Raw genomic sequence first — 18659 nt, forward strand, 5'->3', positions numbered from 1 at the left:
GGTGGAGGTGGTGATGGTAGTAGTAGTGGTGATGACTGTGGTAGGAATGGGTGGTAGTGGAGGAGTCTACTTGTGCTAGAGTTACTCCGCATGGTACAGATGGGGTTGTGCTTCGTTGATTAGAAAATTAGTTGACTGGCCGTAAACTGGCCTTCAAATAGTTGGACGTGACAAGTGGTGTGCCAAAGGGATCAGTCTTAGGACCAATTCTATTTTCATGATTTTTTCTTTTCCTTTCTCATAAATAATGACATGAATGGCTCGATTACGTTGTAAGATATGAAAATTCGCAGGTGAAAGAGACCTAACGTCTACTGCTGAAAACTGGCATAAACAAATTGATGGAGTGACCTCACATGTGGCTAGTGAATTTTAACATTAGTAAGTGCAAAGTCTTTCATATTGATAGTAAACAATAGTAAGCATCATAGGTATGGCATTCGAATTCAAGTCAAAGAATCAAATCATCTCTTTGAGATATACTGGTTGATCCCATCTTGAATACTGTGTTCAGCTTTAGTTATCATACTCGACAAATATAGGGAGAGCAGAGAGATCACAGCAGTGAGCGATGACATTGATTCCCTGATCGATAAACATCTATTCAAGGCAGCAAAATGACAAAAATGATTTAGCGTAGAGAAGAGAAGTTCGATAGGTGATCTGATACAAGTAAGGAAAGTTATCAAGGCTTCGACCCCCTTGATCTAAGCAGATCATCAAGGCTAGATATGTCGTGAGCAAACATTTCGGATGAGGCAGTGGCGAAGACTCCACACCTTCAAAGAGGCATAGGTCAAAAGCAACGTCATAGGTACGTTGAATGATAGACATATCACATACGTTGCTTCGAATTCTCGACTGACAGTATTCCATCCTCCGTACATAGAGAAATTACAGATATTTCTCTTTTTCAGGATTATTTCTCTTTAAACGCAGGGCCAAATGGTATGTTGCTGTTTTTATTCCTTTTTATTTCACAATACTGTACCAGTAATACCCTATAATTACCTCACCATCACAGATTTTGCAAAATATTCCGTAACAATGTTCAGTATTCTAGTTGTGTGTGTGTGTGTGTGTGTGTGTGTGTGTGTGTGTGTGTGTGTGTGTGTGTAACTGCCTATATGAAAGTATTTCATTTTCCAGTGCGAGGAGGGAGTTCTACACCCGTGGCGCCCCATCTTTTCAGCTTTCTTTATCTTACAAATATTCAAAGTCATGTTTGGTGTCAGCATTCACTGACGTATGTTGTCAGCATTTACTTATGCATGCTGTCAGCATTTATATATATACTGTCAGCATTTATATTCTCACCATTAAGTTTATTCTGTTTATTCAATACTCTTATTCTACAATCAGTAATTTTTTACATCTTTTCTAACAAGTTTTCTGCCTAATTTTATTTTACGATATCTGGTCGCTGGATCCTTGTATCTATCGAGAAATGTTGACTGAAGAAATCATGAAACCGGTTATAAAAACCTGAAGGTTGTGATCACGTCACTTCTTATTCTTCTCTCTTCAGTCTCGGACAAGGTTTGTGCATGTACTATACCCTCGTCGTGTAAAGGACAATCATAAATCCTGTCCATTTTATCTTTCATCTCACACTTTAACCCTTTCTCCAACATTCATTGATTACAAACATATTTTTTTTAACTTTTTAGTTTTTCTTTTCGACATGATCCGTTCGGACCAAGAATAAGATCAAGGGAAAGACGTTCTTGAGAGCTGTCCTCACCAGGAACCTCCTGACGAAGGGATGTGCGGCAGGAAGCCAGCTCCTCAGCTCCTGCCACCGGCTTTGCTTTCAGTGTTATGCCTGGGTAGAATAGGTTATCTCACTCGTAGAAAGGGAAATGAGGGAGCTTATTTTGCCTAACATTAACGAATTGATTCATTTCTTTGAGAGCATATAACATGACAGCTCGTGAGAGTGGATGTGTGCAAATGAGGCCATTGCTTTATTTTTCCTGACGCAGTTATTATATTAAGATAGAAGTGGCATTATCCTTCATGCATCTAAGGGTAACTTGATGTCTCCTGAAAATTTCACTGATGTTTGTAAAGCACTTCTCTGTGAGCAATGGACTTCAGTCCCTGCTAAGGTGACGATTTCTTTTTTTCAGCTGAAGACTTCGAATAAATTTTCCCCACACCATATTAAACTCCCGGTTAACGATTTCAGTCATACCAGACGATGTGCATGTCCCCGTGTAATACCCTGTTATTGAAACTTATCAGAGCTTACCATTCTTCGTCTTCCTTTAGCTTTCCCTGTTTGATCCCTCCTTCCTCTTACTTCCCTTGACACCACTCAGCATCATCTATTTCTTCTGATCTATCTGTCTAACCCTCTACCTCTTTCCTACCTTCCTTCCTCGTTTCCTGCTGTCTTTCAAACCTACCCATACCCTCTCCCTCGCCCTACCTCACCCGTATCCTTATTCTTACGTGTTCGCCTCCGTTTCCCTCTGGTTGGCAAGAGGGTTGACTCAGCTGGAGGAGGGTAGGACGAGAGCTTCCGCAGAGACGGGTCGGTTGCGACGGCTGAATACTAAACTCTCGCACTGCCTTAGTTACCCCTCGAAATCTACGGCGGAATGTAAATTTTTTTCTTTTTTTCTTATTTTCCATCCCAGAAGTATGTGCAGTGGGTTCCTGATAGATCGGCAGAATCGACGAGAATTTTCAAGTGTCTCTTACACAACGTCAATAGAAAATGGTCGATCTTTTTCCACTTACAAGTATGTTATTCACTCTGGGCTTCGAGGTTGGAGTATCATGTTGTGTGGAGCTTCGATGTTGGGGTATTATGTTGTTTGAAGGTGGTTGGTCTGTGTTGGTCTTTAGCCCTATCAACTACCAGGGTCGTTAAGGCCGTCTTCGACAAGCTACATCAACAAACAGGTAAAACTCGTAACACCTCCAGGTGTTTTGAAGATAGGTCGAAGACCACATACACTCTCACTGAACCTGTGGCCCGAAATTCTCTTTTGCTATACGAATGGCGTCATACAGTAATCACATGAGTATATCTTTAGTGTTATCAATAGTAATCATCCTCGAATTGCATTTAATTGTAATTTCTCAACGATTACCTAGAATTTCAATACATCGATGAGAATTCTTTTTTTCTTCCTGGTAAATCTGTCAATCTCAAAAGGGAATTCTAATTCTCTTTCGTGTGTCTCATGAGGCAAAATGTCTCTTTGTCGAAGTCCCCCATGTGCTGGGTCGATGAGTCCCCTTGTTTCCACACAAAGATTACTGGATTGGTGGAGTAAAGCTCGAGGTGATGGTGTTGGTGATAGTAGTGGTGGTGGTTACCTGAAGTGGTGATAGTGGCAGTTACCTGAAGTGGTGAAAGTGGTAGTTACCTGAAGTGGTGATAGTGATGGTTAGTTTAAGTGGTGATAGTGGAGGTGCTCGTGTTGAGAGCAGTGGCTTAGATGGTGAGGGGCAGTAGTAATGGTGTTAGAGATGGTTGTAACGGTGGTGGTAGTACTGGTGATAGTGCTTGTAATGATGATGGTTGTTATTGCTGTGGTGATGGTGTCAATATCACCACCATCTGTTTACCTCCGAAAGCATAATGGTACTGAATATCGTCCATCATTTGTACGTTAAATTTGAACACATATTTCGAGTTCTTTTCATGTTAGCTGAGGCCCTAGTCACGCCCATCACATTAATACACACACACACACACACACACACACACACACACACACACACACATATATATATATATATATATATATATATATATATATATATATATATATATATATATATGGGTGGATGAACAGCTGGGTTGACTGAGGACCAACTACTGCAACTACGATTCGAACCTACGCCCTCGACACTGGGCGGCCGTGGAATGCGTCACAGTCAGCAACGCTAACCGCTACACCTTGGAGGTCCACGTTCAAATGCGATATTTCTGAAATCTACGACAAAAGCTGAAAAACTAATTGCTGAGCAAATTTCTTAACGTCTCATCTCGACTGAATCAAAAATCGAGACGAAGCTGAGGTCACGGACACTCATGGACAAATACAGACACATTCAGGACTGCGTCCGAAACCTTGCGAGCGAACGCACCCCTCCCTTCCGCCCGTGACGTCTGCGTCATCGGCTATTGCTGGGGGATGAGGTGGCCCCACGACGCGCAGGTGGGTCACCAGCACCCACCTGGGCAAGGCTGCATCGTCTGCCACGGTTTACGATACCCGGGGAGGAAGTTATGGTGGTCTGTGGGCGTCCGACGGGGGTGTCCGGGTCAGGTAGAGAGAGAGAGAGAGAGAGAGAGAGAGAGAGAGAGAGAGAGAGAGAGAGAGAGAGAGAGAGAGTTACATAGATACACAGACCCTAAGGTCCAAGTGAGGTGGTCTCGCTTGAACTCTACTAAAAAAAAAAAATTTCCCTCAAAAGCCGTAGAAGAAAAGGACAGCAAAGGAGAGAGAGAGAGAGAGAGAGAGAGAGAGAGAGAGAGAGAGAGAGAGAGAGAGAGAGAGAGAGAGATTAGATAAAAGACACTCTCCACTTTATCATTAAATCCCTAACTATAATCCTAACCATTGTTTCGACTCTAATGGCGCTGTTTCTGTTTATTGTAATAAAAAAAAACTATCGCCTGCTTAGCTGGACTTGAATTACCCAGATCTGAAGCCATCTGGCTCAAAAATATATTTCTTTTACACTGCACAACTTTGCATCTGTGTTTCGTGTGTTTGCCCACAGTTCCCCCGACAATGTAGAACTCCTCGACTATTTTGATCTCGTGCCACACTCGTTTCTCTCCTCACATTCACGAGCTGGAATCGTCTGCTCCGGGGATTTCATTGTACACCACAAAGAGGATCGGCTCAGCTCTACTTGGGATGATCCCAGAGGTGTTTTAAATACTTATTCCTTTCCTTCTTTTACAAGTTGGAGTGAATGATCTAACAACCAGATCAAGTTCTGATAGATATTTCCACATATCTAACAACCTTAAGCTCTTTTTTTATACTTCTGAACCCTTCCTTTATAGGGGCTCTAGATCTGCTCTTTTTAGGGGGAGGGGGATTGGGGGGGGGATGTCTTCCAATTATTCCTGTCACCTATAACTGACACGTCACACCCTTGTCTTCCTCTCGAAACATCGACTTAAGCACTCTGGGAGGCTCAGTTTTCTTCCTTCCACTGTCTTCATACTAACTTGCCTTGGAACTAATATTGTTTTGCTAGTTTGGAAAGCCTCCAGTTGTGTTGATCGCATAGCGGAGGTCATTATTGTCATTTAGTCCATTCTTCAACAAACGTCTGTGTCCCTCGAATCATAGTCTGATGGTTCTTACTCTGATGCCTGTCATATGAGATGCAGGTCATTTGAGGCCATGACATTCTTTTCTTTACTCGATTTTTAATATATCTATTCAGATTCACTGTAAATCACTGAATCATTGTTCTTTGCCAAGTCAAGCAAGCTTTTGTAAAGAGAAAACGTGCTGATTTGCCTTCCGCAAAAGCTGAACTTTTCTGGTCCTTAAGGCAAAGCTTATCCAGTAAAAGTTCAACTTTCTTCAGGAGACGTGTATGTCCAAGACGAGATTATTTGCCGTAGAACAGTATCATGACTTCCTAATCTCTTAGAAAATAGAAACTTGCACCTTACCTCCCCCACCACTCCTTCCGGCCCAACAGCGGGCAGGGACAGAGTTAAAAAAGACCAACGTGTCGTCTGCTGAAGGTATACTACCATGGACATTCTGGATGAGAGTGTGAATGAGAGTATTGCCGCTGTTTATAGTACAATATCCTTAGTTGTAAAGTTTAGCTCACTTTTGCGTTGTCTATTGTCATTGTTGAATACATTCACCGCCATATTCTCCATGGTTCGCCCACGGTTTTTTCTGTGGCTAACCACAGTTATCATTTTACCTTCTTATTTGCTATATTTATTACTTTTCCCGCTTTGTTTAATATTCATTCTGTCTGCTAATAAATCGTCTCTCATCTCCTCCTCCTCCTGGTCTATCTGTCAACTTCGTGTATACACATCATCTTTGACTGTGGTCGGGTCTATCTCTCCTGTTGTGACTGTGTCTTCGGTTTATGTATGTGCATTATTCTTTCCTTCTAATTCCTTCGGTAGGTCGGAAATCTTCACCGATCTGTTCACTACGATCTATGATATATTGAACAGCGAGAACACATTGTATTTCTTCATACTAGTAGATGTACCATAATTTAAGAGATATTTCCGCATTTCTTAACACCAGTAGACGTAGAACTTTTATATCAGTTTCTGTATCTTTTTAACACCAACCCACATTAATCCATCCACGTAGAACTTTACACTAAGAGTCGAGATATCTATTGTAGTTGCGACATATTGACATATACTTCTTAAAGCTGGTAGATGTAAAAATTATATATATATATATATATATATATATATATATATATATATATATATATATATATATATATATATATATATATATACTGCAACATCAGCAGTGGCGACCCCGGCTGCTTGAGGTGGATAATACTAAGCCCATCACATTAATTCAGCCATATTTGTGAACACGACCCAGACATTAGAAGAGATGTTTGTTCCTCCAGTCATACCATGTAGCTATCACTTCCCTGCGAGCCTCTACATGGTGGTTAAGAATTAGAAACCCACTCATTTACTGACGTGTGTGCTGTTCCTACCCCCCGAGAACCTTTCATAAGGGAATACCAATAGATATTTTTTCTTTTAACGAAACATCTCACGTCTGTGCATATTTTCTTTTATACTTCACGGTTTTTTTCGTATATATATATATATATATATATATATATATATATATATATATATATATATATATAAATATATATTCGATGCATAAAGGTAGACAATAATCATAGCCTCTCACCACACTAAGAATAAACTCTGGCATGAGTTTACTTTAAGCAAATTTTTTTCAAATCCTCTTTTACGAGCCAGAAACGATTTAGAATGGACATGCGTTTAACTATCACTTTGAACAGTACACAAATTACTTAAGTTCCCGCTGTGGGTGCTGAAAAGTTTTCCCTTACGAAAAAAATAATAAAAATCTTTGCGTTTTTGTTTATTTCGGAGGATACGTGTTTACTCGGGATTAATGGAAGGTCAGAGGTTAATTCTGTCTTACACGATGAATTTCATATGGGTTGGGTCGTGGCGAATGGTGTACTCTGTCTGGGAGAGAGAGAGAGAGAGAGAGAGAGAGAGAGAGAGAGAGAGAGAGAGAGAGGCCAAGTTGGTCAGAAGGGGAAGTGTCGAGGAAGGGAGAAAATCACAGAGATAGAAAGCAACGTGGCATATTATGTAGGGGAAGAGAGGTAAGTGGAGGAGGGAAGAAGAAAATGGTAACATGAAAGAAAAATTATGGTATTGTTTGAGAAGAAAAAGAAGAAGAAGAAGAAGAAGAGGAGGAGGAGGAAGTGGAAGAGGAGGAGGAGGAGGAGGAGGAGGAGGAGGAGGAGGAGGAATAAGAATAAGAAGAAGAAGAAGAAGAAGAAGAGGAGGAGGAAGTGGAAGAGGAGGAGGAGGAGGAATAAGAATAAGAAGAAGAAGAAGAAGGAGAAGAAGACGAAGAAGAAAAGAATAAAAAGGAGGAGGGGAGATTGAGGAGAAGAAAACGAAGGAGGAGAAGAAAAGAAAATGTAAAAGAGGAAAAGAAAGATAAATGAAAAAATAAAGAAAAGAAAGAAGGAAAGAAGAAAAAGAAAGAAGGAAAGAAAGAAAAAAGAAAGAAGAAGAATATGGAGGCTGCGATGAGGGCTTGGTGTTTACCTGCGTCATGCTGGGTAGCATAAGAAAAAAATATAAGAATTAAGCATTGTACAGAAATTTGCATATTACATCACAAGAAACTGACCCCTGACGCGGAGAGATGTTGGATAGCATTATCTTACCCAGCGCAATTGCACGGACATATGTAGGTATTTCTCTTTCTTTCTTTCTTTCTTTCATGAATCTGTGAATGAATATAACTATCGTGATGGAAGTAGTGAAGGATCTGAAACAGGATGCACAGGTAGTGGGGGAGATTTCATGGAAGACTGACACAGGAAGTAGGGAGATTTCATGAATGATGACACAGGTAGTGGGGAGGTGTGATGACTTATAACACAGGTGGTGGGGAGTGCGATGAATTCTGAGATACGGGGGTGTACGAAGGATATTGAATTACGACACAGATGTTGGGGAAGATTAAGAATTATGAAACGTGGTGTGTAGGATAATGAAAGATGACACAGGTGGTGGGGAGAATGATGAATGTTGACACAGGTGGTGGGGAAGGATAATGAGGAATGACACAGGTGGTGGGGAGATTGATGAATGATGACACAGGTGGTGGGGAGAATGATGAATGTTGACACAGGTGGTGAGGAGGATAATGAGGAATGACACAGGTGGTGGGGAGATTGATGAATGATGACACAGGTGGTGGGGGAGATAATGACTGATGACACAGGTGGTGGGGAGATTGATGAATGATGACACAGGTGGTGGGGGAGATAATGACTGATGACACAGGTGGTGGGGAGGATAACTGATAATGACACAGATGGTGGGGAGGATAACAAATGATGACACAGGTGGTGGGGAGGATAACTGATAATAACACAGGTGGTGGGGAGGATAACAAATGATGACACAGGTGGTGGAGGGGAGAACTAATGATGATACAGGTAGTGGGGGGATGATGAATGATGACACAGGTGGTGGTGGGAAGGATGAAGGTGGAGGAGGTGGGGAGGATGAAGAATTACGACACAGATAACTGGACGTATGAAGAACTGTGACATGGGTGGGTGGGGGGATCGTAGGTAGGGGGGAGGAATGAAGAATTATTACACATGGCTACTGAAACAATGAACTTTTGAGGCGTATAGTGAACATAATGATGAACAGCTTTGTGAACACAATCGGTAAGAAGGGAACGTCAAAGCAACGAACACAGATGAATGACCCACAGTGAATAACATAGCCGGGGTCTGTGCTTAAACACAAGTATCTTCCAGTATTAGAATGTAGAAGTCGTGTGTCTGTAATGCATTGTAAGGGTGACCTGCCCGAACTGAAGGATCGACTTTGATGAAGTCATTAGCGAAATTAAAGAGAGCGGAGCAAGTGATGTGATGATGATGATGATGATGATGATGAGAGAGAGAGAGAGAGAGAGAGAGAGAGAGAGAGAGAGAGAGAGAGAGAGAGAGAGAGAGAGAGAGAGACAGACAGACAAACAGACAGAAAGCCAGAGACAAAAACAGACAAACACATAGACAGAGAGAGAGAGAGAGAGAGAGAGAGAGAGAGAGAGAGAGAGAGAGAGAGAGAGAGAGAGTGTATGGACGCGATGGTAGTGGGAGGGAGTAAGTGATGCTGAAAGGGAAGGTGCGGGGGAGTAGGGGGGTGGGGAGGGGGGGGACTGCTCGCCTGTGATTGAGGAGCGGGTTGGGGGGGGGGGGAGGGCCGGTACTGGTCTGGGAGAGGCTGGAGAGAGAGAGAGAGAGAGAGAGAGAGAGAGAGAGAGAGAGAGAGAGAGAGAGAGAGAGAGAGGTGGGGGAGGATAGCGTGTGACCCCTGACCTCAACGTACCGACCCTCCCTCCCTCCCTCCCTCCCCCAAACCTTCCCTCCCCCAACTCCCTCTGACCCATCCTCCCCCTACCCTTTCCTCCGCCTCCTCCACCACCTCACATCACGACGTCGGTGGTGGCGACGACGGAGCCTCCTCCTCCTCCTCCTCCTCACAGTGACCTCTACACACACGGCCACACCGCTCGCCAAGAGGTGGTCAATGTCCTTAGGTGTGTGTGTGTGTGTGTGTGTCTGTGTGTGTGTGTTTGTTTGTTTGTTTGTTTGTGTGTGTGTGTGTGTGTGTGTTTGAGTGTGTGTGTGTTTGAGTGTGTGTGTGTGTGTGTATGTGTGTGTGTGTGTGTGTTGTGTGTGTGTGTGTGTGTGTGTGTGTGTGTGTGTGTGTGTGTGTGACAGTCTGTTTATATCATCAGTTGGCTGAGTGTATATGTGGATACGTTTTCGCACTAGTAATAAAAAAGACCTTTACATTGGCTACTGACATCTTCCATAAGAGACACAGATGATACGTAACCACCAGCCAGGGAGGTTCTCCCCTCCCTGGATCCACCAACCAGGGAGGTGTTCCTCTCCCTGGATCCACCAGCCAGGGAGGTTCTCCCCTCCCTGGATCCACCAACCAGGGAGGTGTTCCTCTCCCTGGATCCACCAGCCAGGGAGGTGCTCCTCTCCCTGGGTATTGTGAGGGTCAGTGACAGCAGCACAGTGAGCCAGGACTACGGAGGCTGTCAAGTTCCCTTCCTTCCTTCCTTCGTCTCTGCCCCAGGTTTATATCTTATATTTCTGCCGTACGTACACATGACTTGATGGCATTCAGTCCACAGGTAATCTCTCTCTCTCTCTCTCTCTCTCTCTCTCTCTCTCTCTCTCTCTCTCTCTCTATATATATATATATATATATATATATATATATATATATATATATATATATAATCTTCATGCAACTTAAGCATAATTCTAAAGAGATTGAACCCCCAACGAGTATAGAACCCCCCGTCCCCCCCTCTATAAACTATAGCAATAGAAAACTGACACTTTCTCCCCCTCTCCCTTAAACGGTGAGGCAGGTCTCATGTGTTTCGTAAATGAATAAACTATTACATCTAAATACACACACACACACACACACACACACACACACACACACACACACTAATTCCTCGATTGTGTCCCAGATCAATTCGTCTGCCACACTGAGCGAGCGAGCACAACCCACTCCCCCTGGGGTCGTCACCCTGGGGTCGTCACCCTGGGGTCGTCCCCCTAGGGTCGTCACCCTGGGGTCGTCACCCTGGGGTCGTCCCCCTGGGGTCGTCCCCCTAGGGTCGTCACCCTGGGGTCGTCACCCTGGGGTCGTCCCCCTAGGGTCGTCACCCTGGGGTCGTCACCCTGGGGTCGTCCCCCTGGGGTCGTCCCCCTGGGGTCGTCACCCTGGGGTCGTCCCCCTGGGGTCGTCACCCTGGGGTCGTCCCCCTGGGGTCGTCACCCTGGGGTCGTCCCCCTGGGGTCGTCCCCCTGGGGTCGTCACCCTAGGGTCGTCCCCCTGGGGTCGTCACCCTGGGGTCGTCCCCCTGGGGTCGTCACCCTGGGGTCGTCACCCTGGGGTCGTCCCCCTGGGGTCGTCCCCCTGGGGTCGTCCCCCTGGGGTCGTCCTTTGAGCAACATTCCCTCCACCAACCGTGGTAAGGCAACACTTTTAACCCTCACACTAGGAGCCATATTTACGGCTCAGTGCTAGAGATTAAGGTGCATTTAGTGAGATAATCTCTAGAGCTTTAGCATTATCTGCGTCCCTCTCCCCATTTCCCCCCCCCCCCCCTTCTAGATTTATAGAGTGGCTCTATTCAGAGCCTTTATGATAGATAAACCCTATGCTCTATTACCTAGAGTCCCTAGCATCTATTGGGAGTTAATCCTTAAGGCCTGGTTCTGTATGCAGTCCAAAGAGGAAATTATTTCTGTGGGCTTAGCATCGTGTTATTACCCTGTGTGTGTGTGTGTGTGTGTGTGTGTGTGTGTGTGTGTGTGTGTGTGTGGTGGATTATGCGAGATAATTCTCAGGGTTTTAGCGTTGGCTAATATGGTAAAAGATGATCCGCCAGGTCTTTGAGGTTGGATTATTCTCCAAGGGCTTAACGTTAGATAATTTCCATGTCTTTAAGCGTCATATAATTTTTCCCATGGCTTTGGTAAACATAGCCACGTGTTTCTCACAGTTCAGATGATAATTCTTAGTTTTTACAAAGATGATTTTTTTTTCATTTTCGTGTTTTTACATTTTAAATACTCCCAAGTCTTTAATTAAAGTCAGATAATTCCCGGTCTTTGATGTTAGATAATTCTCATCCGTTTTACGTTAGATAATTCACATGATTTCAACATTAGGTAATTCTCAAGTATTTAACGTTCGGTTATTTTCAAAAGTCTTTAATGTAAGATAATTTCTTTGACTTTAGCACTTAACAATTGCCATATTCTAGTGTTAGATAATTCTCAGGTTTTTAAACGTAGAATTATTTACAAGCGTTTAATAGAAGATAATCCGCAAGTCTTGAATGTAAAATAATTCACAAATTTGTAACGTTAGATAATTCACACGACCTCTTATTCAATAATTCCCCCATGTTCTTAGATAATCCTCATGTCTTTGACGACAGATAATTCCCTATGTCACGAACGTCAGATAATTCCAGCATTTCTTACGTGCAAATCCTAAAAAGAAATAGGATTTGTTAATCATCCACAACCAAAGGAAAAAAAAAATGAAATACCGAATTTCATTTTTTTTTTCTCTCTCTCAAATTAACATTTGTTTGTCCCGTCATATACGTCACCCTTTCGAAAATACACTGACACTCACACACACGGGCTTTCTTGGCGTAACGGAATCAGTGTCGCTCAATACAAGTGGCACACAGGCTCGCCCGGGTTGGAACCCTAGACACCCCTTGTTATAACCCCCTATTGTAGTCCCCTATTATTCACTTCCCCTATTATAGCCCCTTATTGTAGTCCCCCTAGTATTCACTTCTCCTATCACAGCCCCTATTGTAGTCCCTTATTATAGCCCCCTATTATAACCCCTTATTGTAGTCCCCTATTATAGCCCCCTATTATAACCCTATATTGTAGTCCCCTATCATAGCCCCCTATTATAACCACCTGTTGTAGCCCCTATCATAGCCCCCTATTACTCACTTCCCCTATCATAACCTCCGGTTGTAGTCCCATATTCATTGTTGTGTGAGCTATTTCATCAATTGTATTTATAAAAACTTTGGCTGTAAGTGATTTGATATATTCACAATGAGAGAGAGAGAGAGAGAGAGAGAGAGAGAGAGAGAGAGAGAGAGAGAGAGAGAGAGAGAGAGATGAAAGGAGAAAAAGATTCCTCCCCTGTGTATGTATTGACCTCGGGTATCAATATATGTAAACAGTGTGATTTGTAATAGTCAATACTTTCTTTTCTATGTACCTGACATGGATACATGAATATATGGATACACTAATACATGGATATATGGATACATAGATACATTGATACAAGGATATATGGATACACTGATGCATGGATATATGGATACACTGATACAAGGATATATGGATACACTGATACATGGATATATGGATATATGGGTACAAGGATATATGGATACACTGATACATGGATATATGGATATATGGATACAAGGATATATGGATACACTGATGCATGGATATATGGGTACGTTGATACAAGGATATATGGATACATTAGTACATGGATATATGGATATATTTACGAAATACCAACTTGGTTGTTTGTTGTCTAGCACCTCGAAAAAAATATATATATACACACTCAGTTACCACCTTACATGTCCGGAATCGTGAAACAGGTGGCCACAGAACCTAAGCCACGAACATCATTTTAACCGAACGCTTACCGGCCACCGAGTCCGCTGACCCGTGAGGTATCAAATCCGACTCTCGTTACACGAACGTCAACAAGACTATACGACTTCCGGGCGTCGCAATCGACCGACCTTCCCGTCATTACGTCGTCGCTATCAAGGAATTTACGTAAATAAGAAACACTCAACGCCCCGGGGTGTAGGGTTGAGGGGGGGGGGGAGTGATTTACGACGCTGATAACTCGCTGTGAGATGATGCATGCGTTGGACGGCCACTTCATCACCAGAGAGACGTAGACGTCAAAAAGTATGCCATAAATTCTCGAAGAGGGTGTGTGTGTGTGTGTGTGTGTGTGTGTGTGTGTGTGTGGGTGGGTGAAGGGGGTGCCCAGACCCTCCGTGCTAGACAAAGGTTGTGGGTTGGTTGTGAGGGAGGAGAGAGAGAGAGAGAGAGAGAGAGAGAGAGAGAGAGAGAGAGAGAGAGAGAGAGAGAGAGAGAGAGAGAGAGAGAGAGAAGAGGGAGGTTCCTGCCCTTGGCTTTATCTGTTGCCTAGGTTCCTCAGCCAACCCCGATCACGCCGTGTCTGTGGTTGGTATTGTTGGCACTCTATTGTGGTGGTTGTGGTGGTGGTGGGGTTACCTTCCTCTTATCGAGCCGTCAGCTCTTAATATATTTTTCGTTTTTCCCTTCTTCGATTCTTTCTTGGGAGTGTTGAGTGGTGTTGATCTTTGGCTGTTTCTCCGTTTCTGCTTCCGTCCGTATTTCTCTTTCTTTCCATTCACGTCTCTCTGTTTCGTCCCCCACGTTTCTCTCTCTCTCTCTCTCTCTCTCTCTCTCTCTCTCTCTCTCTCTCTCTCTCTCTCTCTCTCTCTCTCTCTCTCTGTCTCTCCCCCCACCATCGTCTCTAGCAACACAGACTGTGTGGGAACTGCTCTCTGTCTCTCTCTACATTCGAGACTCTGCATGTATATATATAGTCGAACATTATTAGTGACGTATTTCGATAGAGATTACATCTAATTCCACAGATTACATCGGGTATAATATACAGCAGTGAAAATGAGCAGATGTGTTGCGGATCAGTGATGAGTCTCAATTATCAGAATTAACGAAAGGATAGTCTAATGAATTATATTGATTACCTGCTTACATGATTATAGTAAAGTCTTCTGCCATTGTAACAGTGAATAACAACAACGAAAGTTGACAAATTGTGTGGTTCGTAAATCTAAGAGTAAGCAAGTATTTAGTAACTGGGTCTAAATATTAAAACTGACCCGTCACCATTTGCATACGTCTATCAGCTGAACGTAATTAAACCCAAGGGGGAATGAAGACAGGTCCACCCGAATCAGTGCATGATACCAAGGGCCACATATACAACGAGAGGGAATCAGCAAGCTGACCAGAATCATTGCATGATATACTTCCATGGGCTACATACTTAGGTGAGGGTGTATGTGGTGTTGGAATACTTAGATGAGGGTGTATGTGGTGTTGGAATACTTAGGTGGAGTGTATGTGGTGTTGGAATACTTAGGTGAGAGTGTATGTGGTGTTGGAATACTTAGGTGGGAGTGTATGTGGTGCTGGAATACTGAGGTGGGAGTGTATGTGGTGTTGGACTACTTAAATGGGAGTGTATGTGGTGTTGGAATACTTAGGTAGGAGTACATGTGGTGTTGAAATACTTAGGTGGGAGTGTATGTGGTGTTGGAATACTGAGGTGGGAGTGTATGTGGTGTTGGAATACTTAGGTGGGAGTGTATGTGGTGTTGGACTACTTAAATGGGAGTGTATGTGGTGTTGGTATACTGAGGTGGGAGTGTATGTGGTGTTGGAATACTTAGGTGGGAGTGTATGTGGTGTTGGAATACTTAGGTGGGAGTGTATGTGGTGTTGGAATACTTAGGTGGGAGTGTATGTGGTGTTGGAATACTTAGGTGGGAGTGTATGTGGTGTTGGACTACTTAAATGGGAGTGTATGTGGTGTTGGTATACTGAGGTGGGAGTGTATGTGGTGTTGGAATACTTAGGTGGAGTGTATGTGGTGTTGGAATACTTAGGTGGGAGTGTATGTGGTGTTGGAATACTTAGGTGGGAGTGTATGTGGTGCTGGAATACTGAGGTGGGAGTGTATGTGGTGTTGGACTACTTAAATGGGAGTGTATGTGGTGTTGGAATACTTAGGTAGGAGTACATGTGGTGTTGAAATACTTAGGTGGGAGTGTATGTGGTGTTGGTATACTGAGGTGGGAGTGTATGTGGTGTTGGAATACTTAGGTGGGAGTGTATGCGGTGTTGGAATACTGAGGTGGGAGTGTATGTGGTGTTAGAATACTTAGTTGGAGTGTATGCGGTGTTGGAATACTGAGGTGGGAGTGTATGTGGTGTTAGAATACTTAGGTGGAGTGTATGTGGTGTTAGAATACTTAGGTGGAGTGTATGTGGTGTTGGAATACTGAGGTGGGAGTGTATGTGGTGTTAGAATACTTAGGTGGGAGTGTATGTGGTGTTAGAATACTTAGGTGGAGTGTATGTGGTGTTGGAATACTGAGGTGGGAGTGTATGTGGTGTTAGAATACTTAGGTGGAGTGTATGTGGTGTTAGAATACTTAGGTGGAGTGTATGTGGTGTTGCAGTACTTAGGTGGGAGTGTATGTGGTGTTGCAGTACTTAGGCGGGAGTGTATGTGGTGTTGCAGTACTTAAGTGGGAGTGTATGTGGTGTTGCAGTACTTAGGTGGGAGTGTATGTGGTGTTGGAATACTTAGGTGGGAGTGTATGTGGTGTTGGAATACTTAGGTGGGAGTGTATGTGGTGTTAGAATACTTAGGTGGAGTGTATGTGGTGTTGGAATACTTAGGTGGGAGTGTATGTGGTGTTGGAATACTTAGGTGGAGTGTATGTGGTGTTGGAATACTTAGGTGGGAGTGTATGTGGTGTTGGAATACTTAGGTGGGAGTGTATGTGGTGTTGGAATACTTAGGTGGGAGTGTATGTGGTGTTGGAATACTTAGGTGGGAGTGTATGTGGTGTTGGAATACTTAGGTGGGAGTGTATGTGGTGTTGGAATACTTAGGTGGAGTGTATGTGGTGTTGCAGTACTTAAGTGGGAGTGTATGTGGTGTTGCAGTACTTAAGTGGGAGTGTATGTGGTGTTGGAATACTTAAGTGGGAGTGTATGTGGTGTTGGAATACTTAGGTGGGAGTGTATGTGGTGTTGGAATACTTAAGTGGGAGTGTATGTGGTGTTGGAATACTTAGGTGGGAGTGTATGTGGTGTTGGAATACTTAAGTGGGAGTGTATGTGGTGTTGGAATACTTAGGTGGGAGTGTATGTGGTGTTGGAATACTTAAGTGGGAGTGTATGTGGTGTTGGAATACTTAAGTGGGAGTGTATGTGGTGTTGGAATACTTAGGTGGGAGTGTATGTGGTGTTGGAATACTTAGGTGGGAGTGTATGTGGTGTTGGAATACTTAGGTGAGAGTGTATGTGGTGTTGGAATACTTAGGTGGAGTGTATGTGGTGTTGGAATACTTAGGTGAGAGTGTATGTGGTGTTGGAATACTTAGGTGGGAGTGTATGTGGTGTTGGAATACTTAAGTGGGAGTGTATGTGGTGTTGGAATACTTAGGTGGGAGTGTATGTGGTGTTGGAATACTTAAGTGGGAGTGTATGTGGTGTTGGAATACTTAAGTGGGAGTGTATGTGGTGTTGGAAATATTCTTCAACACCTGATGAAGGTGTTGAAGCTTTATCGATTGATGGATGTAGCAGCTTGAGGTTAACGGCTTTAATGACACTGGTTGTTGATAATCCCATAGCCCAAACAACCATACAACTAGCCAAAGCATCGATGAACAACGCATGATGAAATGTTTCGGGGGTAAAATGTCAAATGAACACGAGAGAGACACAAAAAGAAAATGAAAGTATAGATTTATTGGGTAACTCTGCAAAATGAAAGAGATACGTGTAGACTTCCAAAAGGTTGCAACCCATGTATGGAAGTGTTGGCTGATCACATCGAAGGCAGCATGATAGAAATAATCTTGGATGAAAAGACAACAGAATGATAGAATGACAAAAAAAAAGATTGTAAATCACAGAAGTAATTTTGGAAGAAAATGTAGAGATAATTTTGCGTGAAAAGAAAAACTAAATGATAAATGACAGGAATAATTTTGGAAGAAAATCAATAGATTATAGAATAATTGATATAGTTTTGCATTTAAAATGAGAAACATTTTTGGCTGAAAAACGGTAAATGATAGACTCATAGAAATATATTTAGATAAAAAAAGTTGCAAGTCATTAGGCTTGCATCCAGAAAAGAGCTGCAAAGATCAAAAGAGATTTAGGTGAAATTATTGATAAGAAAGTTGGAGTTCTTTTAACCAAATGATATGAACCTAGAACCTGGAAGCCTGGAATCAGATACGCTATTTATAAAACTGGAATGCATTACTGACCTGAGTGTTGGAGAATATGATGCTGAAAAGAAATGATAGTATTTATCTCGAAATGATGTGTGAAGAGACTTCCTAACGTATGAGACGAGAGATGGGTATGAGACTGACAACAAACTGAGGGAGGAGATAAAATGCTTCCTGAAGTATATATAAGTTCGCATGTCATAAGATATACAAGACAGCCAGATAACCAGCCTGTAATAATGAAAAAAAATGGATCCTGATGCCTAGCCGATACAATGGAAGCATAGAACCAGATGCCTAGCCCATACAAAGAAGGCTGAGAACCACATGCCTAGCCCATACAGCGGAGGCTGAGAACCAGATGCCTAGCCCATACGACAAAGGCACAGAACCACAAGCCTAACTCATACAATGAAGTTATAGAACCAGATGCCTAGCCCATACAGCGGAGGCTGAGAACCAGATGCCTAGCCCATACAGCGGAGGCTGAGAACCAGATGCCTAGCCTATACAAAGAAGGCTGAGAAACATATGCCTAGCCCATACAGTGAAGGCATACAATTGCAAGGAAAATCAGTTGTACAGGTCATTAAATGGTGTATGAAGTGAGCGTTAAATCAGCAGAGGATTATTGTCAAGTAAAAGAAAAGTTTGAAACAGAGGCATGGACAGAAGAAAGTGGTATAAGAGAAA

The sequence above is a fragment of the Panulirus ornatus genome, chromosome 1, assembly GCF_036320965.1.
Source record: "Panulirus ornatus isolate Po-2019 chromosome 1, ASM3632096v1, whole genome shotgun sequence".
NCBI classification, from domain to species: Eukaryota; Metazoa; Arthropoda; class Malacostraca; order Decapoda; family Palinuridae; genus Panulirus; species Panulirus ornatus.